The sequence below is a fragment of the Schistocerca serialis genome, chromosome 1 (assembly GCF_023864345.2).
Source record: "Schistocerca serialis cubense isolate TAMUIC-IGC-003099 chromosome 1, iqSchSeri2.2, whole genome shotgun sequence".
In the NCBI taxonomy this organism is placed as follows: domain Eukaryota; kingdom Metazoa; phylum Arthropoda; class Insecta; order Orthoptera; family Acrididae; genus Schistocerca; species Schistocerca serialis.
In genome coordinates, this window is record NC_064638.1 from 605,656,403 (window position 1) to 605,675,683 (window position 19,281).

Here is a 19,281-nt window from a genome sequence, read left to right on the forward strand (position 1 = left end):
TCGCGGTCGAAAACGGCAGTTCAAAGTGTGATAAGCAACAGGATGACGTTCTTGACAACGTTCGACACTGCTGTCTGCCCCTGGCCGCTTCAGCCCTGCTCCAAGGATATCGGGGGCAGCAACCCCATTGAGCGTTATGTGGCACCTTTGGAATTTAGTGCGGGCGCAGTTTGTACCCTGGTTACAGGATGGGCCCATTAGGGACCATTCAAAACCATTGGATGAAATTTATTTTCAGCCCTCCTGTTTCGAGCATGCCTATGTTGTGATCATGGAAAAAGGGGGGGGGGGGGGTTATGGAGAGCAACATTACTATATGCGTGAATAAAACAACAGGTCCATCTAGACCTACCACCATTTCGGCAGCACTCTTGGTGTAGCCTTCACACCTTTTAAAATGTGCCTTTCTTTCAGAAACCTGGACAGCGATTCAGCGCTGCAGCGGCTTTAGCGCCTGGGAGTTAGCCAACCCCATCAACATCCTTTAATTGGGGTTTTTCTACCCTCAGGTACTAGAGTAGCCGTGAGGCTGAATTGGTGTGCAGTATCTAAAAGGTATATTTTTAAGGTGTTCAACAAAAGTTTGTTTAGATTTTCTAGATGTTTCTGCAGTGTCTGTGATTCCCAAAGTTTTGTTCGCAAAAGAGCATTTTCCGAACCTCGCTAAAACGTCATTTCTCCTGTTTCCATCTTTGGGTCGTAAAGACAGTCATTGTTGGTGGCCTTACACCATCGGAGATCATATCTGCGTTGCCTGTGGTGTGCTCGGCATCCGTTTCTGGCAACTCAAAAGAAAATTTAATCGACTGAGTGGCATTACCTGCAGCCCATGGGCGCGTCCTTCTGAGAATTCCTCTAGGGGTGGTCTCTGCTTGTCCCAACTACTGGCAGATCCTTTCATTGTGCTTCCAAATGGCTTCATACTCATACATCTCTAACAGACCCAAATAAAACTGTAAATTAAGATAATTAATCACTGACAGTGACTACTAGTAATACGTATTTTATTTCTTAGTGTTAGTTAATCAGTTCTATCCAATGGCTCTTTATATTCTGATTTTATATTAGTAACACAACAGTTTTGAAAAAAAAAACGATCATGTAAGAAGAGATAAATGTAAAATTTAGGGCCGCGCGGGATTAGCCGAGCGGTCTTAGGCGCTGCAGTCATGGACTGTGCGGCTGGTCCCGGCGGAGGTTCGAGTCCTCCCACGGGCGTGGGTGTGTATGTTTGTACTTAGGATAATTTAGGTTAAGTAGTGTGTAAGCTTAGGGACTGATGACCTTAGCAGTTAAGTCCCATAAGATTTCACATTTGAACATTAAAATTTAGGAAAAGATTTTTCAAAACGGTTCAAATGGCTCTGAGCACTATGGGACTCAACTGCTGTGGTCATCAGTCCCCTAGAACTTAGAACTACTGAAACCTAACTAATTTTCAGCCTGAGTTGCACGTCATGAATGATGACTAGTTTAGTTTGTGGCTTCTCTCGCTGGGTGCACTCTTTTCATTGTTTAAAACTACCCTGTAGGTGACTGATGCCTGTACTTGCATTTTGTCTTATGCTGAAGGGAAGTGGAAAACATGGTATCGATACATAGCCTACACTTTCTCTTGAGTGACACGAACGGGCAAATGTAAGAGAATTTTCAAAGACAAGGAAATCTGTGATAAGACTAGAGACATTTTAGCTCTTCTGTGACGGAAATTAAGGTACTAAGTCTTTTTTTAAAATGATTTTTTTGAGTAGTAATACACTAGTCTTGATCACTGACGAATATGTTTATTTATTATCTCACTACATGTTTCGGGATAATTCCATCATTAGATTTGTCAAAATACGAAGTACCCTACCGCTTACAACTCCGTTTCGTAATACGATCAGTGCGCATGGAACTTCGTGCTTCGACAGATGTGATGATAGGTTATCCTGAAATGGATAATGAGATGCTAAATAAAAAAAATTATATTGGTGGCCATTCACAGCTAAAGAGGGTCGAAGATCTAAGAGACCTCATATCTAACGTGTTAAAATCACTCTTTGATTCTTCTTCGGAAAGTTGGTTGCGGAGTCGCACGAAGAAAAATGAAGATGAACGCTGAATTATTGTAAAGTCTGTTGCACGGTCGGGGTCATCTCCGGCGCGCTCGTCGACCTCGAGAATCTCATTATTATCAGCTGGTTATCGGTCCCCATGTTCGTTTCCATTACACGATTGTGGCGGAGTGTAACTCGGGCATGAGAATTTGTCACTTAGCAGTGAGCTCGTCACTCACACAAAAGCAGAGTTTTTACAATTTTATAAAATGATATACATATTTGAACATGCAAGATTTGCAGATCAACGTTGAATATTCAGGCTTCAATGCTTTCATACTAATTTCAATGAAAAGTATTATTTCACTGACTTCCTAGCGGTCAGTGTCACTCTTCAACAATGACCATAGTGTGAAGACACTCCGATTTAAAACATGATTCGTCGTGTCTATGCTTTGATATTAATTTCCAGTGACAATAGAGGAAAGTATACCTTGTGAATATTTATCAAATCTACACACAGTGACAAAGCGTGGGAAGTAATGCTGACAGGCATGAAGGAAGTTTCTGGGACGGCAAGAGCTGAAGGTTTACAGAGTTGTTGATGAAACCGTAAATTCTAGCCGAATTTGGAATAATCACTAATAAGTGACTTGGCAATTTAAAAAAAAAATTTGTGGCAACGAAACTTAGCAAAGTACAGCTTTCTCTCGCATTAAATTAAAAGTGGTTCAGGGAAATTTGTAATTTCAAAGTGAAGAAACGTAGAATTTTCACGGAAGTCTTCTGATGAAACAAAGTAGCCACCCTGAGAGAGGTTGCAGATGTAACCGGGAGTATTGGTTATGTACACAATCTACAGTATTGCACGTGAAAAAGGCGGGGCGTTGCAAAGTGGCAGCGCAGGTTGTGCCACCTGGCGCTGCAGCCAGCGGTGCCATCCCGCCACGTCCGTCTGCTGCCTGCGCTTCAGGGTGCGCGGAGAACATTTAGCCTGTTTTTCCACTTTATTTTGTCCCTGGTGGAAGTACTTAGCCACTGTAGTGTTCATTATGCGTGGCATAAAACGAACGCAAGTGCGACGTTAAGAAGTGATATGAATAGTTTTCCGAGCGTATAAATTTACGTAGGAATAGTCGCAAGCAGAAACAGTGGCCCAGTGTGACGCTTATCTCAGTGTTGCCAGAGAGCGTGGCAGGCGACAGCTGGAGGGCGTGGCGTGCGACAGAGGCCGAGAGCACACTGGCGCGCTGTGAAGAGTTCGTATGTCTCTGAACAGAACGCACTGCGCACCCGACTCCGTAATTGAAAGTCAATATAGTCACCAGGAACTGTGGTTAACCGCCTTTTAAACCTCCACCAATCAAACTCTGGTAATAAAGAAATTATTTCCCACTAGGAATCGTACTGTTTACCAACCTATTCAAGCACTAGCACACCATATTGCTCTAGCAACAATGTCACGAACTTAAGACATGGCTAAAATTTCTTTTCGTTTTGGCAAGTCTGTGCGTTGCTAGTACACTGACCAGTCACATGAACGTAACCAGCTGTCAAAAGCCTGAATGACCACCTTTTGCAGCGCTGACTGTACCGAGTGAAGTGAGAGTGAATGAGGTTCTGGAAGGTACCGACAGAAATGTGAGGCCGTGCCGTCTCCAGTGTCGTTGGCAGCTGTGCCGGGTTTCTCAGTTGAGGATCCATCATGGGTGGGGGTGGTTGCTTTCAGAGGATTCAAGCCCGACACGCCAACGGCCATCTGTCCGATGGAGCATAAAACGTGGTTCAGGAGGCCCCACAGATTCTCTATTGGGTTTAAATCTAGGACGTTTGATGGCCAGGGGAGTAGGGTAAACTCATCCTCTTGCTCTTTGTACCAAGCACGTACACTGTGAGCTGTGTGACACTTTTCATCGTCCTGCCGATACAAGCCACTATGCCAAAAAAAAAAGAAAGAAATGGTTCAAATGGCTCTAAACACTATGGGACTTAACATCTGAGGTCATCAGTCCCCTAGACTTAGAACTACTTAAACCTAACTAACCTAAGGACATCACACACATCCGTGCCTGAGGCAGGATTCGAACCTGCGACCGTAGCAGCAGAGCGGTTCCAGACTGAAGCGCCTAAAACCGCTCGGCCACAAAGGCCGGCCACCATGCTGAGAAAAAGCAAACTGCATGAGGAGCTGGACATGCTTTGCGAGAATAGTTCGTCCACTGTGCCTTCAACAATGAAGAGATCACTCAGAGAATGCCACGAAAACATTCCGCGCATCACAACCCTCCCTCAGTTGTTACAGGATGGTTGGTTTCAGAGGTTTCAAGCCCGACACGCCAACGGCCATCTGTCCGACGGAGCATAAAACGTGATTCATCTGAAAACGCTACCTGTCATCACTCAGTGGATGTCCAGCTGATGTGCTGGTGTGCAAATTCCAGACTTCGTTGCCAATGGATGGGTGCTTGAACCAAGCGGCTGTTGTGAGGCCCGTGCAAAGCAACTTTCTCTTAACGGTCGTTGAGGAGACACTATTGGCGGTCATTTGGTTCGTCTGGGTAGTAAGTTGCTCGATAGTTGCACGTCTGTTCGCCCGTACACATATCTGCAGCCATTGTAATAAACGGAAAGTCATCGAGTAAAACAGAAGTAATAGCCGGCGTTCCCCAAGGAAGTGTTATGGGCCGCTATTGTTCCTGATCTATATTAACGACATAGGAAACAATCTGAGTAGCCGTCTTAGATTGTTTGCAGATGATGCTGTCATTTACCGTCTTGTAAAGTCATCAGATGATCAAAACAACTTGAAAAATGAATTAGATAAGATATCTGTATTGTGCAAAAAGTGGCAATCGACCCTGAATAACGAAAAGTGTGAAGTTATTCACATGAGTACTAAAAGAAATCAGCTAAATTTCGATTACGCGATAAGTCACAAAAATCTGAAGGCTGTAAATTCAACTAAGTACTTAGGGATTACAATTACAAATAACCTAAATTGGAATGATCACATAGATAATGTTGTGGGTAGAGCAGAACACTTAGAAGGTGCAACAGGCCTACTAAACAGTTTGCTTGCACTAAGCTTGTCCGCCCTATTCTGGAGTATTGCTGTGCGGTGTGGGATCCGCATCAGGTGGGACTGACGGATGACATCAAAAAAGTACGAAGAAGGGCATCTCGTTTCGTATTATCGCGAAATAGGGGAGATAGTGTCACAGACATGATACGTGAATTGGAGGGGCAATCATTAAAAAAAAGGCGTTTTTCGTTGCGAAGGGATCTTCTCATGAAATTTCAATCACCAGTTTTCTCCTCCGATTGCGAAAACATTCTGTTGGCACCCGCCTACAATTTAAGTGCTCATTTTTCCCGTTCGTTGTTCGAGAGTGGAACTGTAGAGAGACAGCTTGAAGGTGGTTCATTGAACCCTCTGCCTGGCGCTTTATTGTGAATAGCACAGTAATCATGTAGATGTAGATGTAGATTGTTCACCGCTGCTAACTATGGCCCTTGTATACCACAGCTGCCTCGGCGCCGGTTTTGGATAGTGCATTTTGCCACCCGCGGTATATTTTAACCACGGCAGCACGCGAATAGTTTAAAGAACTTAGCCATTTCGGAAATTTCATCCTTGGCCCGAAAGCCAAGGAGCATGACCTTTAGGAGGTCAATTAATCGCTCCATTTCCGCACTACGACAGCGGCTTCAGTTTTACGGGTCCCTACGAATGCTTCATACACTCTCCACTGCTAGTGCTGCCACCTACCGTATGTATGTGTGTGTGTGTGTGTGTGTGTGTGTGTGTGTGCGCGCGCGCGCGCTTGTGTGGTTATTCCACTTTGACGTCGAATATAGGCGGTGGTGACATTAATGCTGCAGGATCATGTAGTTGCCAAGCGCCCTTCGACAAAGGCGCTCCACAGCGCACTACAGTGACCTGTCGGCTCAGAGCAGTTCGCTGGCCAGCTGGCAGAGCAGAGCAGAGCAGAGCACGGCCAGAGCAGGGCCGGGGGCGAGCACGCAGCGGCTGGCCTGTCACACACCACTGACACAGCTAACAGACACACTGCTTCACTTGTCCGCCATCCAGCGTATCGGCCCACTAACAGCCTTCTAAGCGGACTGCTTGCTCCCATTCCAGAATGATGTTATGCTATCTCCTGGACTAGCATGTGATCAGCCAAAGGCCGACTTGTTCGCATCACCATGAAGTCAGAGAAGCCAAATACAACGCAATTATTTGGGTGTCACTTTCATGCGCCGCTACTTGTATACAGATTATTACTGCAGAGAGTTATGGTTCCGCAGCTTTCAAATATAGGTTGAAAGACATCGTGGTTTGGCTGAAGTTGTCTTATTTGAAAAAAAATGTTTTGTTTCTTACTATTCCTCACTTTCGACGAACGGTCTTTATCAAGTGTCACGTATAAGGTGCTATCAAAAAGTTTCCATTCGACGGCCGTACACTCTAGAATCGGTATGCCAATCAGGCAAAACACCCGTAAGCGTTGAGGTAATCATCCTACAGACGCACCAGTTTGGAGATACGTGTTTGGTGAGCTGCGCGAAGAAGTCCGTAACTGCTGCTGCACAAACTCGTCTCTCAGAAATCGTCGACCCTTCTAGGCCTTTTTTAAGGGACCGCATCGGGAGACATCAAGGCTGTTGGATGGGTGCTCGGTGGTGTTCCACATGTGTTGGCGTCACTCCTGCGTAACGCCGTTCATGAGATCCGACGTGGGTTATCATGAAGTAGCAGCATCTCTTGTTGCACTTTTTTTACATACTCCGCAATCCACCATACGGTGCGTGGCGGAGGGTACCTCGTACTACAGCTAGCATCTTCTCTCCCTGTTCCACCCCTAAACAGAACGAGGGAAAAATGACTGCCTATATACCTCTGTACGAGCCCCAATCTCTCTTATCTTATCTTTGTGGTCTTTCCGCGAAATATAAGTAGGCGGTAATAAAATTGTACTGCAGTCAGCGATTCACGAAAAGAACGCCTCGTTTCCTCCAGAGGCTCCCATCCGAGTTCCTGAAGCATTTCCGTAGCACTCGCGTGATGATCAAACCTACCAGTAACAAATCTAGCAGCCCGCCTCTGAATTGCTTCTATGTCCTCCCTCAATCCGACCTGATAGGGATCCCAAACGCTCGAGCAGTACTCAAGAATAGGTCGTATTAGTGTTTTATAAGCGGTCTCCTTTACAGATGAGCCACATCTTCCGAAAATTCTACCAATGAACCGAAGACGACTATCCGCCTTCCCCACAACTGCCATTACATGCTTGTCCCACTTCATTTCGCTCTGCAATGTTACGCCCAAATATTTAATCGACGTGACTGTGTCAAGCGCTACACTACTAATGGAGTATTCAAACATTACGGGATTCTTTTTCCTATTCATCTGCATTAATTTACATTTATCTATATTTAGAGTTAGCTGCCATTCTTTACAACAATCACAAATCCTGTCCAAGTCATCTTGTATCCTCCTACAGTCACTCAACGACGACACCTTCCGGTACAACACAGTATCATCAGCAAACAGCCGCACATTGCTATCCACCCTATCCAAAAGATCATTTATATAGATAGAAAACAACAGCGGACCTACCACACTTCCTTGGGGCACTCCAGATGATACCCTCACCTCCGATGAGCACTCACCATCTAGGACAACGTATTGGGTTCTATTACTTAAGAAGTCTTCGAGCCACTCACATATTTGGGAACCAATCCCATATGCTCGTACCTTAGTTAGGAGTCTGCAGTGGGGCACCGAGTCAAACGCTTTCCGGAAGTCAAGGAATATGGCATCCGTCTGATACCCTTCATCCATGGTTCGCAATATATCATGTGAAAAAAGGGCGAGTTGCGTTTCGCAGGAGCGATGCTTTCTAAAGCCATGCTGATGCATGGACAGCAACTTCTCTGTCTCAAGGAAATTCATTATATTCGAACTGAGAATATGTTCTAGAATCCTGCAACAAACCGATGTTAAGGATATTGGTCTGTAATTTTGAGGATCCCTCCTTCTACCCTTCTTATATACAGGCGTCACCTGCGCTTTTTTCCAGTCGCTCGGGACTTTACTTAGTTTTCGACAGGCCTGCTGCCGCATACACAGTCCTCATTCTCCAATGGTACCCATCGCTGCTTGTTCCTCGGGACCCGAGAAAAGAATAAAAGCTGGTTGGTTCTGTCTGATCGCATTTGGTAGTAATATCGCCATAGTCCACATTTCCGCATTTACCGCACGCAATTCGGAAAGACACGAATGCCACACTAATCCGTTTCTTACATGTCTGTGCCAATGCACTTGCATCGGAGTCGCACTACGTCGCATATATGCTGCAGCAACGACCTCAGACGGAAACTATCACGCCTTATACATATACTCACATACAGGGAGATTAATTTGTATTGACCACTCCGAATAACTTTTTCTCCAGAACTAATATAACAAATGTACCAAGAAAATGTTTAATGACCTGGGGAGACATTCACCAGCAAGGCTGTCTTTCTTGCAACTTTATTAGTTCGGAAGAAATGAACAGCAGTACATCTTTTTTAAATAGCACCCTGTATTTTTTGTTTGGTAACACATTTCGTCTTCTCAAAAACTCTACAAAAACGTATAGCAGTGTGTCATTCACGTAAAAATGACGTTATTTAAAACATAACACAGAATTGACGTGAACTCTGCTGGACTAGCGCACAGTGCACGTAGCCGCAGTGATTAAATCGTCCGCTTGCTGGATATGACAGTAAATAAATGGAAACACAAAAAAGTACATAAACCATTCAGTCAACCATGTTCAGTAGAAGTTTTGTGTGAGTACAGTGCACACCAGCGGAGATAAGGTAAATGCGACATGTGGTTCAAAAGTACTACGATACTATATCAAATGTACCCGTATTGTGAATAAAAGACATTATTGCAATTACTGTTATGCTAACTTACGTCTCCGTAGATGAGAAGCATTTGTAGCTTAATAATGTCGTGTTTTCGTGAAAGGTACACTGTGAAACGTTTTTGAACACATCATCAAGAAGCTACAAGAAAGACAGTCATGCTGGTTAACGTCCCCATGTAGGTAAACAACATTTGCATTGCACCTTTTTTATTTTGTTTCTGGACAAAAAGTACGTGTGCTGCCCAAGATAAATGGGACAGCCGGCCGAAGTGGCCGTGCGGTTAAAGGCGCTGCAGTCTGGAAGCGCAAGACCGCTACGGTCGCAGGTTCGAATCCTGCCTCGGGCATGGATGTTTGTGATGTCCTTAGGTTAGTTAGGTTTAACTAGTTCTAAGTTCTAGGGGACTAATGACCTCAGCAGTTGAGTCCCATAGTGCTCAGAGCCATTTTAAATGGGACAGCCACTAACTCCATAACAGCAGACCATACATGCAGTCGTAAATTTTCTTTTCCTATTTCTGCCGTTAGAATACGTATTAGGACGACTATGAGAAACTTTAACAACAGACGCGGCCTACGCGCTTGACCTGTTGTAATATTAAGAACCGAATCATCGAATGTTGTGACGGCCAAGAGGGCGTGTTTTGCGACCTTGTCGGTATGTGGTGGCACCTTTGAGACACAATGACCGGCAGAGCTCAAAGAATGAGAAATACTGAGTGCTTGTCAGTTAACCAGAGGCGCTGACCACACAGTGGGAAAAGCCCGGCTTTTCGAGTGGACTTCGAAGAGTATCGGCCATGGCTGACTTAACTGAATGGAGAAAATATCCAATAAGGGAAATTCTAATAAAAAGTAAACACAATCAATGGCAGAGAATCCCGCAACATGCCTTCAAGATAAAACTTAGACGAGTGCATCAGTGAAGACGCACCTTCGTTACTGGATTTAGTTTCCAAGTTATTTAATGTTAAATGTTTTAGATATAAAGTGATGATTAAAATTTAATAACTTACTAACGCCTTAAGCGATTTATACTAACGTGGTGTCTATGGCCAGATTTCAGTAAGAACTATCGAACTATTATGGTAGATTTTTTGTGCATATTACACATTTTCAATTACAGTTCGCAATATACATATCGCGCATAAAAAAGTTAATTTTCTCGTAAATAAAACATGGAAAATTGACAGCAGCAGCATTGGTAAATATGTGTTATTATGGATGATTGACTGTAATTAATTTTAACTGCTTTTTTATTAATGACAAACGACGTAAAATATCGGCCTCATGGACGCAAACACCAAACTATTAAAGCTACAGAAAGCTAAGATCAGTCTTAGACCGTTGACCAAATTTTCGTTCAAATGCATAACTTCTTAATTCGCTGTGATCTGGCTGCTCATTCTTCTGCCGATATGACATACTTCTTCCGTTCTGATGGTTTGAATGTCAGCCGTGTGTATTTGTTTTTCAGAAGCAGTTTCTCTTCTCTGTGTTGAGTTTGGTGTGAGGTGATGTGCAGTTCATCCAGATCACTTTGTACTTCTTTAAACCAGATGTTTTTGGTTTTACTGTTCCAGAAGTAGTCAAAAAGTTGCTTCAGGATTCTAGTATTTGATAAGCGAGGTATGTGGGCGAAAACTGCAATCCTTCTTTTGCGCATTGTATCAATAATGGATCCACTTTCTTTATACACTATCGAATTGGGCAAAAGTTTCCACTGCCCATTAACTTGATGTTTCTTACTGTTAAATGTTCGGAGTATCTTCTATCAACTTTCTGCAATTTGTCAGTTGTTGCTTGAGTATTTAGTATGAATAGCGTTTCACTTGCATATGTTGCTTCCGGTTTAACGACGGAGGAGTAATGTCGAAATTTAGCATTTATTGAGAGAGATCATTTTTTGTAGGTTGGCCACGTGGTTCTTTGCGCTCGCTGAACTTTTAATGTTCTGTTATCTATTGATGCTCTTTCATTAACATTCCAGGTAATAATCCCACCAAGATTTTTAACTTTTTTACTACTTTAATTTTTTGATCATTATGGAGTATGATATGGGATGTGTCAACTGGGAAGCTGGGCATCATTTCTGTTTTCTCAAACGAAATTTGCAATCCAACCTCTGCCGCTAATCGTTCTAGTTGTTCTATCTGAACCTTTACTTTATCAGTATTGTTTGCTAACAGCGCCAAACCATCTTCAAATGCAAAGTAGTTAAGTCGAAACTTTCTTCCAATCTTAGCGGATGGTGGGAATATCTTGTTCCATTCACGCATGATTTTCTCCAGTACACAATTGAACAATAATGGAGACAATTCATTGCCTTGTCGAAGGCCAGTATGGCTCTCAAAAGGTTCAGAAAAATCATTTCTGAACCTTACTCTAGCTTTAGTATTTCGAAGGGTGACTACAATGAGGTTGACAAGTTTCTGGTGTAAACCAGATTCTTTAAGAACTGACAGTAGAGATTCACTATGGATACTGTAGTAGGCTTTTTTAAAATCGACAAACCTGATCACTAGTTTCTTGTCCCTGACCCTTTGATGTTTCATTATCCATTTGAGACCAATAATTTGATCAGGACAGCTTCGTCCTGGACTAAAGCCTCCTTGATATTCGCCTAGTTCACCATCAAGCTGTTCATGAATTCTGAAATACCGAACCTTGGAAAAATTTTATAAGTAATATCCAGCAGGGATATACCCCTATAATTATTTGGATCCGATCTATCTCCTTTTTTTTGAGGTGGATGGATTATTGCAACATTCCATTCCTCTGGTAACTCCTCAGTATTCCAAATGTCAGTAAGATGTTTGTGTAAGTTCAGAATAATTTGTATATTTGCATATTTCCGAAGTTCTGCCACTAGTTTGTTCTCATCTGCTGCTTTATAATTCCGAAGTGAGTTAATCGATGCTTATACTTCATCTGGGTGTGGTGGTATAACTCATTCTAAATGCGTTTTGTTTCTTGGATAGGAGTCTAATTCCAAATAATGTTCAGGTTCCGCGCTATTTAGTAACTGTTTGAAATATGTAGCCAATATTATTGTATTGTCATAATTGCTATGTGCTACCTTTCCGTTTGTATTATTCATCATAAGAGTAGATGGAGTGTATTTCGACTGGTACTGTTTGAATGTCTGATAGTAATCTCTTGTCTTGTGGCGATTGAAAGCATCCTCGTTAGATTTTAGCGAGTCCTTATAAAATTGCCTTTTGACCCTTCTGATTTCTTTGGCGGGTGATCGTCTAACATTTATTAATTCCTCCCTGGAGCTTTCAGTTCTCTTTTGTTGGTCATTTAACCAGGCCTTATGCCTACGTTGTTTAGCTACATCGCATTCCTCATTCCACCAAGCATGTTTCTTGCGTTTTCCGTACAGGAGCTACTTCTTCAGCCAAGGCTTTTAATCGCTTTACAGTGGCTTCTAGATTGTCACTTAAAGCTATTCTTGATCTCTCGTAATATATATGATTATTAATAATGTCGCTAGGGTCATATGTTCTCTTTGTGTCTAACTTCTGAGGAATGCTTTTTCTTTTAGGTGTCAGTTAGATTTTAATTTTTGAAATGTAGTGGTCTCAATCAACATCGACGCCACGCAGCACATTAACATTATAGATTTCCTTATGGAATTTGTGATCCATGGCCACATGATCTCTCTGGAACTCTGCTAGCTTCACGCTTGGAAATTTCCATGTCACTAACTTATGTCGCAATATTACATTTACACGACACTTCATAAGAAGCAAATCGTCAAAATTAGCGAATAGAGGCAATGTTTTTAGAAATAATATAGCCTCAATGCAACCATGATGTACACTAAGTGATACGTACTACGTGATCAAAAGTATCCAGACACCCCCAGAAACATACGTTTTTCATATTAGGTGCCTTGTGCTGCCACCTATTACCAGATACTCCATATTAGCGACCTCAGTAGTCATTAGACATCGTGACAAAGCAGAATGTGGTGCTCTGCGGAACTTACGGACTTCGAACATGGTCAGGTGATTGGGTGTCACTTTTGTCATACGTCTGTACGCGAGATTTCCACACTCCTAAACATCCCTAGGTCCACTGTTTCCAATGTGATAGTGAAGTGGATACGTGAAGGGACACGTACAGCACAAAAGCGTGAAGGCCGACCTCGTCTGTTGACGCACAGAGACCGCCAACAGTTGAAGAGGGTCGTAATTTCTAATAGGCAGACATCCAGCCAGACCATAACCCAGGAATTCCAAAGTGCATCAGGATCCACTGCAAGTACTATGACAGTTAGGTGGGAGGTGTGAAAACTTGGATTTCATGGTTGAGCGGCTGCTCATAAGCCACACATCACGCCGGTAAATGCCAAACGACACCTCGCTTGGTGTAAGGAGCGTAAATATTGGAAGACTGAACGGTGGAGAAACGTTGTGTGAAATGACGAATCACGATACACAGTGTGGCCACCCGATGGCAGGGTGTGGTATGACGAATGCCTAGTGAACGTCATCTGCTAGCGTGTGTAGTGCCAACAGTAAAATCGGGAGGCGGTGATGTTATGGTGTGATCGTTTTTTTCGTGGAGGGGGCTTGCACCCCTTGTTGTTTTGCGTGGCACTATCACAGCACAGGCCTACACTGATGCTTTAAGCACTTTCTTGCTTCCCACTATTAAAGAGCAATTCGGGGCTGGCGATCGCATCTTTCAACACGACCGAGCAGCTGTTCATAATGCACGGCCTGTGGTGGAGTGGTTACACGACAATAACGTCCCTGTAATGGACTGGTCTGCACAGAGTCCTGACCTGAAGCCTATAGGACACCTTTGGGATGTTTTGGAACGCAGACTTCGTGCCAGGCCTCACTGACCGACATCGATACCTGTCCTCAGTGCAGCACTCCGAGTAGAATGGGCTGCCATTCCCCAAGAAACCTTCCAGCACCTGATTGAAAGTATGCATGCGATATTGGAAGCTGTCATCAAGGCTAAGGGTGGGCCAACACCATATTGAATTCCAGCATTACCGATAAAGGGCGCCACAAAATTGCAATTCATTTGCAGCCACTTTTCCGGATAACTATTGCTTTAATAGTTTCAACTTAAATCGCTTCTCTGAAATTCATTTCACTACTTTCCGACGGAAACGAAAAATATTATAATTTAACTTCCCGTTGGCGCGACCTGTTCATTAAATAGCACGCATAATCTCCGATCAGAAAAGGATATCGGCTCTACCCTTTCAAAGAAATCATTTAGACATGCGCCTTAAGCGATTGAAGGAATTCACGGAACCCAAAAGCAGATTGACAGACGGAGTTTCGACCTACCTTCCTCTGAATACGAGACCAGTGTCTTACCACTGCGCCACCTCCCGTGGTATTAGTTTCCGATTTCCTGATTTCGACAAGCAGTAGTACAGAAAGTAGCGCAAGTCACTGTGTGTGTGAGTGTTATGACGACACCGTCCAGCCATTAGAAGAGCGCAACTACTTTGGGGGAACGCAGCGACCACTGAGTCAGGTTGCGTTTGGAAGGGAAGACTTAGGACCTGACCGATCACAAATCACCTCTGGTTTCTCTTTGAGAAACTATATTTTGCTAGAACTAGACCGAAGGTCATTCCCGGAACGCGGGATGTCCTTGCACCGAGACGCAGGAGACGGGTGTGAAACTGGGACAGTACAAAAATACAGTTCCGAATTCCACGATACAGTTGATACCCTGTAAAAGAGATAGTTTATTGCCATGACAGTTGGACCGAAGGTCATTCCCGGAACGCGGGATGTCCTTGCACCGAGACGCAGGAGACGGGTGTGAAACTGGGACAGTACAAAAATACAGTTCCGAATTCCACGATACATTTGATACCCTGTAAAAGAGATAGTTTATTGCCATGACAGTTGGACGTGATCAGACTTCCACGATTAGGGCGACTGCGGCCACTCTTAAGATGAAACAGTAAGGATGGGGCATCTTGAAAATGTCCGGCAAGTTGTTATCGGAAGCTGTAGTTCTGCAAATACACTACTGACCATTAAAATTGCTACACCAACAAGAAATGCAGATGATAAACTGGTATTCATTGCACAAATATATTATACTAGAACTGACATGTGATTACATTTTCACGCAATTTGGGTGCATAGATCCCGTGAAATAAGTACCCAGAACAACCACCTCTGGCCGTAATAACGGCCTTGATACGCCTGGGCATTGAGTCAAACAGAGCTTGGATGGCGTGTACAGGAACAGCCGCCCATGCAGCTTCAACACGATACCACAGTTCATCAAGAGCAGTACATGACTGGCGTATTGTGACGAACCAGTTGCTCGGCCACCATTGACCAGACGTTTTCACTTGGTGAGAGATCTGGAGAATGTGCTGACCAGGGCAGCGGTCGAACATTTTCTGTATCCAGGAAGGCCCGTACAGTACCTGCAACATGCATTCGTGCCCTATCCTGCTGAAATGTAGGGTTTCGCAGGGATCGAATGAAGGGTAGAGCCACGGGTCGTAACACATCTGAAATGTAACGTCCACTGTTCAAAGTGACGTCATTGCGAACAAGAGGTGACCGAGACGTGTAACCAATGGCACCCCATACCATCACGCCGGGTGATACGCCAGGATGGCGATGACAAAAACATGCTTCCAATGTGCGTTCACCGCGATGTCGCCAAACACGGACGCGACCATCATGATGCTGTAAACAGAACCTGGATTTATCCGAAAAAATGACGTTTTGCCATTCGTGCACCCAGGTTCGTCGTTGGGTACACCATCGCAGGCGCTCCTGTCTGCGATGCTACGTCAAGAGTAACCGCAGCCATGGTCTCCGAGCTGATAGTCCATGCTGCTGCAAACGTCGTCGAACTGTTCATGCAGATGGTTGTTGTCTTGCAAACGTCCCCATCTGTTGACTCAGGGATCGAGACGTGGCTGCACGATCCGTTACAGCCATGCGGATAAGATGCCTTTCATCTCGACTGCTAGTGATACGAGGCCGTTGGGATTCAGCACGGCGTTCCGTGTATGTAAGCTTAATTGATCATTTTATATCACACGATTTGCTATCAAACGTACAGTTCGGCTTTAGAAGTCGTTTGACAACTGAAAATGCTATATTCTGTTTTCTCTGTGAGGTACTGGATGGGCTAAACAAAAAGTTTCGAACGCTTGGCGTATTTTTTGATTTAACAAAGGCATTTGACTGTGTTGATCTCACAATTTTGCTCCAGAAGTTGGACCATTACGGATTAAGGGGAGTAGCTCACAATTGGTTCACCTCTTACTTTAGCAACAGGCAGCAAAAGGTCATTATTGACAATATTGATAACGGCAGTGATGTGGGATCTGAGTGGGGTACTGCCAAGTGGGGGGTGCCCCAGGGATCAGTGTTGGGGTCGCTCCTGTTCCTTATTTATATAAATGATATGCCTTCTAGTATTATGGGTAACTCTAAAATATTTCTGTTTGCTGATGACACTAACTTGGAAGTAAAGGATGTTGTGTGCAACATTGATTCGGTTTCAAGTAGTGCAAATGGTTCAAATAGCTCTGAGCACTATGGGACTTAATTGCTGTAGTCATCAGTCCCCTAGAACTTAGAGCTACTTAAACCTAACTAACCTAAGGACATCACACACCCATGCCCAAGGCAGGATTCGAACCTGTGACCGTAGCGGTCGCGCGGTTCCAGACCGTAGCCCCTAGAACCGCTCGCCCACTCCGGCCGGCCTCAAGTAGTGCAGTACATGACCTCAGTTCATGGCTTATAGAAAATAAACTAACGTTAAATCACAGTAAGACTCAGTTTTTACAGTTTCTAACACACAATTCAACAAAACCTGACGTTTTAATCTCACAGAACGGGCATATGATTAGTGAAACTGAACAGTTCAAAATTCTAGGTGTTCAGATAGATAGTAAGCTGTCATGGAAAGCCCACGTTCAGGATCTTGTTCAAAGACTTAATACTGCCATTTTCACTATTCGACCGCTTTCAAAAGTGAGTGATACTTCGACACGTAAATTAGTCTACTTTGCTTATTTTCATTCACTTATGTCGTATGGTATTATGTTATGGGGTAACTCTTCCCATTCTAGAAGGATTTTTTTGGATCAGAAACGGGCGGTTCGGTAAGTGGTGTGAGTTCACGAGCCTCTTGTCGACCTCTGTTAACGAGTCTGGGTATTTTGACATTGGCCTCTAAAAATGGTTCAAATGGCTCTGAGCACTATGGGACTCAACTTGTGAGGTCATTAGTCCCCTAGAACTTGGAACTAGTTAAACCTAACTAACCTAAGGACATCACAAACATCCTTGCCCGAGGCAGGATTCGAACCTGCGACCGTAGCGGTCTTGCGGTTCCAGACTGCAGCGCCTTTAACCGCACGGCCACTTCGGCCGGCTACATTGGCCTCTCAATATGTATATTCCTTATTGTCGTTTATTGTTACCAATATTAGTTTATTTCGAAGAATAAGCAGCTTTCACTCGGTTAATATTGGGCAGAAATCAAACCTCCATTTGGATCGGACTTCCTTACCTCTTGTGCAAAAAGGTGTGCAGTATACTGCTGCATCCATTTTCAGTAAGCTGCCACTCGAATTCAAAAATCTTAGCAGTAATCCACGCGCTTTCAAATCGAAACTGAAGAGTTTCCTCATGAGTCACCCCTTCTATTCTGTCGAGGAGTTCCTTGAAAAATTAAGCTGATTCTTATTTTATTGCTGATAGCGTTTACTTAAACTTATGGACTGACTTTTTTTCAGGGTCATGAACATTTATTTTGATCTGTTATTACTATTATGTTGTAAGTTCATGTACTGACACGTTCCATGACCTTGGAGATTTGCTCCTCAATTTGGTCCTACAGTACTTGACGTGTAAATAAATAAATAAAAAAATTACTCTCCTGAACCCACCGATTCCATTGTAAGTAGGCTGTTTATGTTTTCTCTATGTAAGTAGGCTGTTTATGTTTTCTTATTGGCAACGTTACGTAGCGCTCAATATGAAAATCACTGGCTGTGCTGTGTGCAGTCTGTGGCTAGTTTGCATTGTTGTCTGCCATTGTAGTGTTGGGCAGCAGCAGCTGGATGTGAACAGCGCGTAGCGTTGCGCAGTTGGAGGTGAGCCGCCAGCAGTGGTGGATGTGGGGAGAGAGATGGCGGAGTTTTGTAATTTGTGATGAACTGCTATATATATTATGACTTTTGATGATATCAAGGTAAATACATTGTTTGTTCTCTATTAATATCTTTCATTTGCTAACTATCCCTATCAGTAGTTAGTGCCTTCAGTAGTTTGAATCTTTTATTTAGCTGGCAGTAGTGGCGCTCGCTGTATTGCAGTAGCTTGAGCAGCGAAGATTTTTGTGAGGTAAGTGATTTGTGAAAGGTATAGTTTAATGTTAGTCAGGGCCATTCTTTTGTAGGGAATTTTGAAAGTCAGATTGCGTTGCGCTAACAAAATATTGTGTGTCAGTTTAAGCACAGTCTTGTATAAATTGTTCAAAGGGGACGTTTCACCATATTCTGCTAACAGTCATTGGATCTCGACCAACGCGTGCAGCAGTGTCGCGATATGATAAACCGCAATCGCGATAGGCTACAATCCGACCTTTATCAAAGTCGGAAACGTGATGGTACGCATTTCTCCTCCTTACACGAGGCATCACAACAACGTTTCACCAGGCAACGCCGGTCAACTGCTGTTTGTGTATGAGAAATCGGTTGGAAACTTTCCTCATGTCAGCACGTTGTAGGTGTCGCCACCGGCGCCAGCCTCGTATGAATGCTCTGAAAAGCTAATCGTTTGCGTATCACAGCATCTTCTTCCTGTCGGTTAAATTTCGCGTCTGTAGCACGTCATCTTCGTGGTGTAGCAATTTTAATGGCCAGTAGTGTATGTCAGGTATGATACAGTCCCTTCTGGTCCGTCGCACAGGACACGCACCAGCTAGGATCCGACAGCTGGTGGGTCTTGTAGGCTACCTGACTCTCCAGGGTGTTCCTTACCACTGACACACGTTAGTGCAATGGCACTTGACACAGATGTGGCCAAATGTTAGACTGAAGCTGGAGGAAACTTACCCAAGAGTATTTGACTGTCAGTGGCAGGAATTGTGCCCTGTGCTAAGCCCAGTGTATTTTCCAAATCCTTTGCTGTTTTTCGTCTCTGACAGGTTTACTAGTCATCGGTAAACAGAGATGTGGACTGAAAAAGAAATATACCCTGCATCGGGCTCTTGTAGGGTAAAACAGAGACTGCAAATATCAAACCCACATCCACAAAAACACTGGGAAATTACCATAT